Consider the following 14,111-nt stretch of genomic DNA (forward strand, 5'->3'; position numbering starts at 1 on the left):
TTGGTCTTAACCCTCAATGAAATTATTCATTTGTTTTATGAAGTGATGTTTACGATTGCCCTAAAGGCTTTTTTTAATGTTATTAATAAATTGTTTTTTATTCAGTGGCTGTGATAATATCCATTAGCGCACCCTGCTTTCCCTTTTCTTTGCACATATATATATATATATATATATATATATATATTATAATATATATAATATTATATTACAGCATTAAAGTTAGAGAAGCCCCCACTGTAGAATCCTATAAAAATAGACTAAAGACGTACTTATTTACTCAAGCATTTCACTGACATCTACTGTTTAGTTTGTTTTGTATTTTGAGCTGTAAAAACAATGGTGAAGCACTTTGAGTCCTATTGGGAGAAAAGCGCTATATAAATATCATTATTATTATTATTATTACATACTTTTGTGGTTGTAACAGTCCTTTTGTAGTAATGTTGTTTTTCCTTCGGTGTAATACTGGTATAATACTGCTATTGATTTTAGCTGATATTTATAACTTCATATACCAGACACCCTATTGTCCTAAATGACTGATTTTCTAAGCTACAATGAATAAATATGGCTAGAGAAACATTTCGTGCTGATTTCTACACCCACCCACACACAGCAACCCTCCGCCCTCCACCTCCAGCAACAGGTGTTAATTAAATCTAACAAACGTAAGGTCAATAAACCACACGCTCAAAGTTTTTGAAATACTGTAGTACAGATACACAACAGTTTTTTTTTTACATTTTTAACTGCAATTTAATCCCACTGCTAATTTATTAAATCACAAATCACCGAAATCCAGTGAGAGTAGTAGATGATGAAATTACCTAGTAATATCTCAGTAAAAAAGTTGAGATCAGATAGTCTGCAATAGTTATTTGAACAGATTTACAGTACCTAGAAATTTCCCAGTACAAACAGGTGAGATGTTCTTCTATACTTAGTTCTTATTTCTTATTTCTTATACTGTAGTACGACTAAACAAATAACAATCACTGAAATATCTTATCATATCCCATGTCTTTTAAGCCACAGGTTCTCAAAGTCGGTCCTCATGACCGCACACAGTGCATAATTTGCAGGTCTCCTCACATAATGAAATTAAATACAGTAATTAGCTCCACCTGTGGATCTTTTAAATGTGTCAGTCAGTAATGTGTGCACCTGTCGGGTGACCTGGAAAACGTGAACTGTGTGGGGGCCTGAGGACCGACTTTGAGAACCACTGTTTTAAGCATTTTTACAACTAGGTGCCTGATAATAGTCATGGTCAACAAAACAAACAAAAGATTACACATATTGCCAAATACAGGAAATTAAAGAAAGCCAAATTGAAACTTCACAACTCAAAGCATATCTTAAATCTATAGATACAGTTGTTTCAAAGGCTGTGTTTAATATAAGTTCTTAGCTTCTACATCATGATACAATCTTTTTCCGTCCAGTATAGATCTGTTATGTAATACTGTAGCTGAAAATAATAATATATTATTAAAGCAGAGTAATAACTAACCTTCACCTCTCAACAGGGACTAGATAACAGAATATTTTGTTTTGAAAGTGGACATTTATATTATGATACTAAACAATTCAAGGAAATATTGTAGAACACATAAATTCAGTCCAATTCTATCAAGACTCTATTTCTCATAAATTTTCTGGATAATTTTGAGTCAAGAAACCAGTGTACAAACGTCATGCTCGAGACCTTTATAAGCTCCAAAAAACATATAGACAGTCAACTTTATATCATATCCCCTAACTTGAGTTCATATATTGGATATGTTACATAGGAAAATGATCTATAGCAGTAATATCAGTAGGGGATATAAAGGGTAGATGGAGACAGATGGGGGGTTGTGATTTAATGGAAGAATTCCCCAATGACAGGGTTCCATACAATTTTCATGGTTTGCAGATATGTAGTCTCAGTCATTTCATTAAGGGGGTTATTCAAGTTTGTTTGGTCCTGCGTGCATTCGCACGCAGTACCAATGTTGCGTGTCTGCACATGTGTAGCCACTGCGAACTTTCGGTTTGCCGGGTGTACGCACCCATGCCTGGGGGGCGGAGAAGGGCGGGGCTGCCTCATTACCATATGGGAATGCCCAGCGTTCCATGGGCGTTCTCATGGTAATGAGGCTGTGACGCAGGAGCGGGGGCGGGCAGATGATATCACCAGATGTCAACTGCCCACCCATATCCATGCCAACATGTATGCATATGTATGTGACTTAAAGGTCACTTACAGTAGGAGCCCATCTCATCTATCTTCCTTATCTTCCTTAGGCCTCGGCTCAGGATGGCTAGCCATGGCTACCCTATTGTTCTCAGCTGCAATACAATACATAGAACAATAGAGTAGGGGATTAGCAGAGTAATCCATTTACTCACTTAATCCTATTATAGAGATGGAGTACAGTGGCTTGATCTGTATATATGCGTGTACCCTCCACATCTTTCGATGGTCAACGACCATCGAAAGATGTGGGAGGTTACCCGCAGACATACAAATGGATGTTTATGCTAAACATCCATTTGCAGCCTGTGCGGGTGAACCCGCGATGCGAGGGGGCGATGGGGGGGCGTTATTTCGCCGGGAGGGGTTTGGTGGATTTGCAAGGCTGCGTATTCGCAGCCTTGCAAATCAACCAGAATAACCCCCTAAATCTTGCTTAATTTGATTAGTTTGCCCATTGAATTAAGAGTAAATTGTAGAGCACTTTAATTTGACATTCATCACGCAAAACCCAACAGTATTTTGTAAGCAAATCAATTGCCATGGTCTTAAATGATTTCTGAAGAAGTCTAAAGATATGTTGGATGAGCAGGATTGGCAAGATGCTAACCGGAGGTAGTCACTTGAGTGGACATCCTTCATCTTTAAGGAGAGATGATTAACCACTAAACAGAGTTATGGCCTCGGAAAGTGATACATGTGTTGTAATTTCTATGAATACTATGGCTCCATGGCTTATTTGGAATAGAAAAAATAATTAATAGTCCATAGGAGTTTTGGTTAAAGGAAGAGGCTGCTGAGAATTAGCATGGAATGTAAATGAACAAGAACAGATGTCATCAGCACATGGAGGGAGACAGAATGCCTAAGCCAAGCAGCCATTTCTGACAGCAGTGTCTTGCTGGGAAAACCTATTGACTCAAGTGGGACCCTCACTCAAGTATAAGCCGAGGGGGGCCTTTTCAGCATAAAAAAATGTTCTGAAAAAGTAGGCTTATACTCGAGTATATATGGTAAGTCAAACTCAACTGAATATAGAAATCTTCAATATAAGTAGAGCATGACATTTCAGAATGTTGATATGCATCCTTGGATGCATGGTGCTCTAAAAAAAAGGCATCATTAGTGGTACATATGAATCAATGTATTGTCTTCAAGCAGCGTGTGCAAACTGAAAGTGTGTATAGGTGAAAAAATCTGCTGGAGGTTCACTGTGCAAACGTTATATAGAAGTCCTATTTCCTACGCTTTAGTAACAGTCTATTCTAATTTACAGTAATAGAATTTTTTGATTTTATCATAACATACGGTTTAATCTACACTTAATATCACTGTGTGTAAACCTCTTTTTATACTTTGTCTGGAGTCAGCCTAGAAATATGCTTTTTTGCCTAGTCAAGGTTGCTTCCTTTATAGAGTAGGGTCCATCAAAAAAGCGTGTCCCTCCAAGATTATATAGCGCTATGCTGGCAAATGGTGGAGCACTTGTTGAATGCCCCAGGATTGTGACTTTACCATGCCAGGCATCAGTCACTGATTAACCAATGGGCTGATTAGGCTGCAGTCTATGGTGCCAGGACTTGGAGGTTGCCTTGCAGATGACAGCCAAGGAATACAATTAAGTCCTGATTTAATCCATGCTTGTTAGCTCGTCCCCATGTACTCTGGGGGTAAAAGTTCTTAAGGTGACTGTCAGATGGCTGTGCCAATGTAACTTGCTGATGGAACCATAACTTTATGTACATTGTGTTACAGCGCCAGCCGGGCAGACTAAAGGTAAAGTCTCCTTCACACGCCACAAGCATTAGATCCTACATACCAGCTGTGTAACCTTTGGCACATGTATATGGGCAGTATGAATGGAGAGTCCCTGAGTACACATGCCTTTAGCATCATTACAAGGGGAGCTACATGTGCATTAGCCTAGAGCACCTGGAATCAGGGGCGGGCTGGGCTGGGGGGCAGAGTGCCAAATGCCCCCCAGGCCGGTATCTACTGGCTGGGGCTGGGCCGGTTGTGTTTAATGCATCTTGCCGCCGCCTCCTCCGGGTCCGTTTAGCCGCAGAAAGCCTTCTGGTAAGGAGACTGCCCATCCAAAAATGGCTGCCGACATGGAGGAGACAGACACTAGAGGTACTGCCATACCTCTAGTGTCTGTCAGTGCAGCCAGCGCTACCCGGAAGTGCGGATTCGGGTAGCGCTGGCGCGCTGTTTAAAGAACCCCTTTAGCCACAGGTTTGGAACTGGTGGTGGTGCAGCCAACGTTTCTGTTAAGGTTTTTTTTTTTTTTACTAAAGTTCAGTGGCGCCCCCCCCGCCCAGTGCCCACCCGGCGCCAGCCAAAGAAAGATGTTGGGAATGCTGCACGCAGATTGGATCTCTGTGGTGGATCCGCAGCACTAGTACTGCTCCCCCACCCAGTCGCAGTGCGGGCTGTGACGGCTGACTTCTAGGCTGTCTGTGATTGAACAGCCTGCTCCGCAGCTATCCTCCTCCTGCCCGGCTCCCACAATGTGGCTAACAGAAGGGACCACAGCCAGCAAAGATAAAGGAGGTACAGTAATGTGTTATATGAAGAAAGGGGGAAAGGAGGGTGTTATGGGATGTGTACAGTAATGTCAGGGACTGTCAGTGGCTATCAGATGTCATATGGGGGGGGGGGGGGCATGTGTATGTTGTGGTCAGTCAGTGTAATGTGTCTGTGGCCAGGATATAGGGTTATTATGGCTATTTATTGGGGGACAGGAACTGAAGTGCAGGATGTGTTGAAGGTAGTGGTATATAGAGTGTTTGTAGGAGGTAGGGGGAGTATGGTATGTTGGGGATAGAGGGGTATGGGGTATATGTGGGAAGACATGGGCAGTAGTAGTGTGTGGGAGGACAGGGGGAGTAGTGTAAGGGTATAGGAGTATGGTGATAGCTGTTACGGGGTGTATGTGGGATGTGCAGCGGTGAAAAATGGGGCGAAGTGCAGGGGTAACGGGCGTAGAGGTGCAGTGGGATGGAGAGGTTCAAAGGTGACATGTGGACGGAGAGGTGGAGGGAGTGTGAGATGCAGGGGTGATGGGGGCGGAGAGGTGGAGGGAGAGAGATGCGGGGGGATGGAGATATGGGCATTCACTGGCCACCTCCAAAGGGTCTGTGTGGTGTGCGCTCAGCTCCTTGGCTGCTTAGTAGCTTAACCCAAAGCTGAGGGACATTTGAAATATGGCTCTTGCCCACCAGCCTATCAGAGCTCATGGACTGGCAGCCGCAGTTAGCGATTGGCTGAAGGACCGCAAGCTCTAATTAGCTCACTAGCCTGCGCCATATTTAAAGCTAACCTGAGCACACACCACACAGGGCTGCAGTAAGCTATCTCTTCCCCTTTTATATGGCACTAATATGGGAAGTCTGTAAGGGGCACTAATGTGGAAATTGTTTAAAGGGCACTACTTGGAGCATAATATGTAATGGACTTTATGTGTCTGGCATAATGTGTAATGGCACTATGGTATGTGGCATTATGTGTAATGGGCATTACGGTGTTGGCATTGTGTAATGGGCATTACGTTATGGCATGTATAATGGGAATTACGGTGTGACATTATGTTTGGGCATTACGGTGTGGCATTATATTTGATGGGCATTACGGTGTGTGACATTATGTTTAATGGGTATTACGGTGTTGGCTTTATGTGTAATGGGCATTACAGTGTTGGCACGCACTGTCCCCGTTTCTGGTGTATGTGTGTGTGGGGGAATGATTGTTTAATCCTTGCTGCATACTAGAGGGGAGAAGCGATAGGGTAGGGTGATGAAACAATGGCGATGGTGGTGGGCCACTTGCTTGTGTTGCCCCCCGGGCTGAATGTTGCCAGCCAGCCCCTGCCTGGAATCTTTAATCAGGCCCTGCCAGGCATTCTCATTTAATAAGTCCCTAAGATCCATACTTCCTAGAATCAGGTGCTGAGCAATCTGTTCTAATATATTATGTCCTGTATTTATGAACATCCTAATAAGAATAGTTTGCCTATAGTACTTAGTGGACTAAGTATTGAGTCAGGATTACTCTGACTTGCATATTGCATTATCATAGGTATTTATTCTGTACATGCCATTGCTAGTATTGACTCAGCATCACTCTGCCTAGCATACAGCATTATCATAGGTAATTGTGCAATTGTATTAAGAATTAAAGTAAGTTAGAATGTATTAGTGGCTGGGGTGGTATGTAACCTCTTACCATTTGTTTATCTTAGTTGTATTGCTAGTGGGAGAGGGGCACTGGCTGGGTGGGGTCTCCCTCAATGAACCTACAAATAGCTTTTTGTACTTGTGTATAGAAGGCTGAATACAGTCATGGCTGACAATTGAAATCTGACTATAGATATTTTGTCAGATTTTAAAATAGGATGATTTTTAACCCCTTCATGACAGAGCCAGTTTGTGCCTTCATGACAGAGCCCTTTTTTTCAAATCTGACATGTCTCACTTAAGTGGGGATAACTTTTTTTTGCTTTTACTTATCCCAGTGATTTTGAGATTGTTTTCTCGTGACACATTGTACTTCAAGTTAGTGGTAAATTTGGGTCGATACAGTCTGTGTTTTTTTGTGAAAAATACCAAAATATCGTGAAAAAATGGAAAATTTAGCAATATGCAAAATGTCACATTTTCTGCTTGTGAGACAAATAATCATACCACTCAAAATAGTTAATAACTAACAAAGACCATATGTCTACTTTATGTTGCAATCATTATTTCAACTTCCTTTTAATTTTTTTGGACACTAGGAGGCTTCAAATATGACTAGCAAATTCTCAAATTTTCAAGAAAATTTCAAACACTGATTTTTTTAGGGACCAGTTCAGTTCTGATGTGACTTTGAGGGACTTGTATGTGAGACACCCCCATAAATGATGCCATTTCAAAAACTGCACCCCTCACAGTATTCAAAACAGCATTTTGGAAGTTTGTTAACCCTTTAGGTGTTTCACAGGAATTAAAACAAAGTGTAGGTGAAATTTCAAAATTTCATTTTTTTTTCGGATTTTCAATTTTAATACATTTTTCTAAGGAACACAGTACATTTTACTAGAGAAATGTGACTAAAAATTGATTCCCCCAATTCTTTGGTTTTCATAAATATCCTATATGTGGCCCTAGTGTGCACGGTGACCAAACCACAGGCTTCATAATAGAAGGAGCACCTACTTGATTTTGGAGACTCCTTTTTATGAGATTATTTTTTAGGCACCATGTAGGTTTCTAGGCACCATAAGATGCTAAAAGTTAGGAACCCCCCCACAAGTGACCCCATTTTGCAAACTACACCCCTCAGGGAATTCATCTAGGGGTATAGTGTACATTTCAAACCCCCAGGGGTTTCACCAATTGTGGTACAACTGGGCAGTGAAAATGAAAAAAAATAATTTTTCATTTTCACAGCTCAGTTGTATCAAAATTGGTGAAACCCCGGGGGGTTTGAAATGTACTCTATACCCCTAGATGAATTCCCTGAGGGGTGTAGTTTGCAAAATGGGGTCACTTGTGGGGGGGTTCCACTGTATGGGTGTTTCGGGGGTCATTCAACCAGAATCTGTGCTGCAAAATCCAAAAATCACTCCTTCCCTTCTGAGTCCTGCCATGCACCCAACTGGTATTTTTTGGTCACATGTGAGGCATTGCCGTACCCGGGAGAAATTGGGGCACAGATTTTGGGGTGCTTTGTCTCCTTCATTCCTTGTGAAAATGAAAAATTTTGAGCCAGATCTGCATTTTTGTGTAAAAAAATTTAATTTTTTACACAAAAATGCAGTTCTGGCTCAAAATTTTTAATTTTCACAAGGAATGAAGGAGACAAAGCACCCCAAAATCTGTGCCCCAATTTCTCCCGGGTACGGCAATGCCTCACATGTGACCAAAAAATACCAGTTGGGTGCATGGCAGGACTCAGAAGGGAAGGAGTGATTTTTGGTGGTGGAATGAATGGCGGGTGCTATGTCGCATTAGCAAGACCCCCGAAGCACCAATACAGTGGAACCCCCCCACAAGTGACCCCATTTTGGTCACCAGCTTTGGGAGGGGGGCTGGCGCTGCGGCTGGCGGGGGGGTGGGAGGGGTGCTGGCGCTGCGGCAGCCGGGTGGGTGGGAGGGAGGGGGGCTGCCGGGTGGGAGGGGGGGGGGGGCTGGCGATCGTTGGTGATCGGTGCGGTATACGCACACACACACACACACACACACATATATATATATATATATATATATATGTGTGTATATATATATATATATATATACATATATATACACACACATATATATATATATATATATATATGTATGTGTGTGTATATATATATATATATACACACATTTGCACATTATTTTTTATTTTATTTTATTTTTCACTTTTCCAGCAGCAGCATGATGCTGCTGCTGCTGCTGCTGCGGGGGGGAGGGAGGAGGAGGGGAGCGCAGCGTGCGCTCCGGACGTAGCGGTGGAGCCGCTGGAGCTGCTGCTGCTGCCGGGTGAGTGCCCGGCGGGTGGGAGGGGGGTGCTGCCGCTCGGTGGTGATCGGTGCTGCACCGATCACCACCGTTTTCTGTGTTACCGAGCGGCTTAGCCGCCGGTAACACAGGAAACGCTGTGATTGACTGTTCAGATTTGAACAGCCAATCACAGCGATCGCCGACCGGGGGGGGCACCCCTGCCCCCCCTGGGCGACGAGGGGGGATGTCTGCTGTCAGGGACAGCAGACATCTCCTAACTGTCACCGCGTCTATAGACGCAGTGACAGTTAGAATCCATGACGTACATGTACGTCAAATGTCGGGAAGTACTTCCCGACCATGACGTACATGTACGTCAAATGTCGTGAAGGGGTTAAGTAGGGAGAAAACAGTTACATAACTTCAACCTGGACTTAAACTGGACCTAAACTGACAACCAACTTTATATCATGGAATGTCATGGTTTGCATACATTAATCATAACTGCAGCATTATAACGGCGTTACACCAAAATGAAACAGAAGGACAGAAAACAACAGCAACTCAGAAAACCAAGGGACTGCTTTGACTGAGCTCACCACATACTCACAACATACTACTCCTGGCTGCTTAATCTGGCTATTCACCATAATATCACCATTTCTACATCTGCTAAATCTTTGAATATCACTGTTAATGCTTGTATTTGCACTGTCTGTTTTGAAAATGTCCAGCTGTACCTCTAATGACTTCACCTCTCCTGCTCTTCCATTGATAGTAGGTGTCCCCCAATATTTTATTTTTGGCCCACATCTTCTCTATCTCTATATGTCTTCTCTGGGTGAGCTCAATTGCTCACTCAACTTCCACTATTACATCTATGTCTCATAATACTGAAATCTACCTTGCCTTTCCTGACTCCCTCTATCCTCACTCATATCTCCAACTGTGTCTCTGCTATCTACTCTTGGATGACCCAGCCCTTTTTTAGACTTAAACTATCAAAGACTAAACTGACACCCTCGTCTCTCATCCTAACCTTCTGTTTATGCTCACTTTTTCCCCTTCTGTGTCACCCCAGTCTGTCTAACCATCCCCTTTAGAATGTAAGCTCTCATGAGCAGGGTCCTCTCTCCTCATGTGTCTTTCTTAGAATATACAAACCTCCGTCACCCTGATGATTGTCCTAAACTGTCTTGTACTGTAATTCGGTATGTGTTTTTGCTGATACCTATGCTCTGTAAAGCGCTGGGGAATAAGTGTTGCTACATGAAAACCTGTTAATAAATAATGGTACTCTTTACCTAGCACGGCGCCCATCGCGGGCATCGCGGCCATCAAATGCACTAAAAAACGGGTGCGATGCGATGCCCGCGATGGCCGCGATTTTAACAATGTTAAAAGTGTGATTGGACGCGATTTTACTGTTCAATGCCTCAATGCCCGCGATTTTTCCATAGGAAACAATGTTAAATGGGCCACAGAGCCCAAATAGTCCCCCTGAAGTCTGAAATGGCCCCCACAATTGTTAACGCCACCCCACGATCAACGTGAACCCGAAGCATGGCGAGCGCAGCGAGCCCACGAGGGGCGGCGGTACGCGTCCTCCGACCTTTTCATACCCCCACTATCCACGTCGGCGTGGAGTTGAGAATAGAATAGTGTGGCGAGCGCAGCGAGCCACCGAGCCCGAAGCGTGGCGAGCGGACGCGGATACCTTCACAGGTAAACGCGTCCCTTCGCGGGCTTCACAGGTATCCGCGTCCCCTCGCGGGGCTCGCTGCGCTCGCCACGCTTCGGGCTCGGTGGCTCGCTGCGCTCGCCACACTATTCTATTCTCAACTCCACGCCGACGTGGATAGTGGGGGTATGAAAAGGTCGGAGGACGCGTACCGCCGCCCCTCGCGGGCTCGCTGCGCTCGCCACGCTTCGGGTACACGTTGATCGTGGGGTGGCGTTAACAATTGTGGGGGCCATTTAAGACTTCAGGGGGACTATTAGGGCTCTGTGGCCCATTTAACATTGTTTCCTATGGAAAAATCGCGTGCATTGAGGCATTGAACAGTAAAATCGCGTCCAATCACACTTTTAACATTGATCCCTATGGGAAATCGCGGGCATCGCGGGCATCGCGTCGCACCCGTTTTTTTAGTGCATGCGATGGCCGCGATTTTGTCAGCCTGGTTGGAAGATAAAAGAGGACAAGCCCCCAGTTCTTAGTGGTACAGCCCATTGTCGTTAGTGCTATCCCATGTGTGCATTTATTATTAATGTCTAAATTATATACACAGTATAAATGTTTATACCATTTTTACAGCATTCATTTGTATTGATGTAATACAGAATCTGCCTCTTAATGGCACACGAGGAACAAAGTCCAATAAAACTAAATTAATAACAAATTTGTTAATATATATTTATGTATTAAACAAGTCATAAAATAACAAATTTAACATTCACCAAGAATTCAGTTCCTTTGTGCTACAAATCAATTCCAATCAAGACATACATAACATTTCAACATAAAATACATTAATGCTAAATTATTGTGGCTGGATTGTTTATTTTTGTAGTTAATTGAACAAATAACTCATTTTTATGCATAGAAAATCCCACAATAAAATATTTGTTCATGTTTTACGCTGTAAAGTGGATACTGAGCTAGCACAAGGAAAGATGGTTTGTACTATGCTAGTATTACCAGATCTATGGGAACGGGTATTTAAGTGGTACCTACATTGGTTCTTTGGTAGGAAAAAGAGTGCAAGCTTTTAAGATTAGGTATCTTCCTCAGTGATTGAGACATAATAAGAGTAATTTTCACATAATAATATTCCCGAACAATACTTCCACTTTTCACAAAAGGCATATATATACACAGTACTCTCATTTTGTTGTGTTCGGAAATTACCTCCAGTAAATGGAGACAAGCTGCTGCAATGTCAGCTACTGTATAGCTTAAAAAATAAAACGTTATTTGAAATGTTAGAAAATTTGTTCTAAAAAATTGTCTTAAAGAAACAGTTGACAAGGTAGATTTGGTTGAAAATAAATTGCTTTGAGGAAACTGAACTGTTTGTGATTTTTATACAGTACAGGGGCGTAGCTATAGCACCGCAGCCCCCGCGGTCGCGGGGGGGCGCTGTGCATATGGGGGCGCCGGGGGGCTGCGGTGCTATAGTAATCCCCCCGCCGGCTTACCTCTCCGCGCGTCCTGGCTCCCCTCCTGGCTTCAACCAATGCTATGGAGACGGTCCACGATAAAATGGCCGCCCCATAATGCAGACTGTTCTCTGAAACTGTCTGCGGTATGGGGGCGGCCATTTTATCATGGTCCGTCTGCATAGAATTAATTGAACTTAGCCAGGACTCGGGAGCCGGGACGCCGCGGACAGGTAAGCATGCGGCAATGGGGGGAGGGGGCACGGGCAGCCGGGGGTACGGTGGGTCGGTCGGACGGACGGACGTACGTACGTGCGGGGAGGGGGGGGGCGCCCCCCCCCATTAACGGCGGGGGGGCGCCCCAAACAAAGCTACGCCACTGATACAGTATATGTATTACAGTATGTTATTGCAGTTCAGCCCTTCATTGACCTACTGCTGGGCTCGTCCAGGGCATCTGGCTGGGTATTGCACAAGACATTTTGGTAGGCATATTTTTTAGCATATTATTCATATTGTGCTTTTTATTGGGCATACTGTAGTACATCTTCATGGACTTGGTACATATATGGCTTCATTCATGTTTGTACACACTTATCTATGCAGCCACGATTTTCTATTAGGCTACGGAATTGGTAATGTAAACAAGAGAAGCTGATACTCTGAAATGAAAAGAGATGCCCCAGGAGCAACTTCAAACTCATTTGCAACTGCATACACAAATACAGCCTATACACAAGAACAAGGAACATTGACCAAGGGTAGACCTACTAACCGTACACTGACCGTGGTAGTAGCAATGTTAGTGCCATGTTTCTCTACGTACGTGATTGTAGCCGAAGGCAGATACATGCCCTGAAACATTAGTGTGCTCCCATTATTAGGAAATCACCATCAGACCAACAATGGTTGATAATCATCTATAGTCAATGACCAGGAGTCTACCTCAGTACAAGGCATAATAACCATCAATGGAGTGTAGCTGCTATGGGCCACAGAGCTGAAAGGGGCCCACCTTCCCTGTCAAAGTTACATGTGTTATATAGATTTTTCACTATTGTATGGTACTGGTGTGAAAATAACATTATAGTGCATTATAGTGTTATAGAAAATGCATGCAGCACTTAATTTGACACAATATGAAGCGGAGGCACTATTGTGTGGCATAATATGAACTGAGAGCACTGTACTGTGGCATATTATTAACTGAGGACAATGTACTGTATGTCATAATGTGAATTGGGATTACTGTGTTTTATAGTGTGTACTTGTAGCCCAAAAATGTGACATACTGTGAACTAGGGCACTAGGGTGGTTCCTAAAATAAACTAGTGTCTATTATGGGGCATACAATTTACAGCTGTTACTTAAAAATGTCTCTCTACAAGCACTTAGGCCCTTATTCTGATTGTGTCGGACGGATGTATTGTGTTTGTGCATGTGCAGAGGCATTTCTGCACATGTGCGAGCGCTGCGCACGTCCGAATACAGTGTGAATTCCATACAGAAAGTGATTAGTCAGAACAATCTGAGCAGGGGGTGAAGAGGGGCATGAAGGGATATTTGGGCTCATTACCATATGCGTATGCCCCGCATTTCATGGGCGTTACCATGAAAACGCTGGGCGTACATATGGTAATCCGGCTGTGATGCATGTGTGGGGGGCTGACAGCTGACATAGCCTATATCCCTGCTTTCACACAGAGAAATGTCCGAGTGGTCCTGAGCACTCTGAGCTGTCTGACCGCTCGGTCCATCATTCGATGGTCGGCGACCCACAGATGGGGGAGTTGATCACATGATCTTACCGCATTCGGATGGTGTGAGCGATCCGTAAGGTAGGCAGGGCTAATAACACTCGGCGAAAATACGCATCCGTCCGAGTCAACTAGAATAAGGGCCTAAGACAAACCTGCTATGGGATCCACAAAGTATGACTTAACATATAGGATCATTATTCCAACAACCACAAGACCCAAGCATTTTTATTCTTGCAAAAAGCATGTCACTTACAATACTCATACAAAAAATGTACAGTATATACTCCATGTAAGCAATAAAGTATATATTTTAAACTGTAAGTGCAAATAACACAATGCTTTCATATGCAGTACTTTGCTACTAGCTTCTTCTGTTACCAGCAAAGGTGACATTTTAGCATCTGGTTTTTATTTTTTTCCGTTTTTCACCTTTCAGACATTTACAGGATCCTTGTAATTAATTTTCTCTAGAATGGG

This window comes from Crinia signifera, chromosome 1, assembly GCF_055691185.1.
Source record: "Crinia signifera chromosome 1, ASM5569118v1, whole genome shotgun sequence".
Lineage (NCBI taxonomy): Eukaryota > Metazoa > Chordata > Amphibia > Anura > Myobatrachidae > Crinia > Crinia signifera.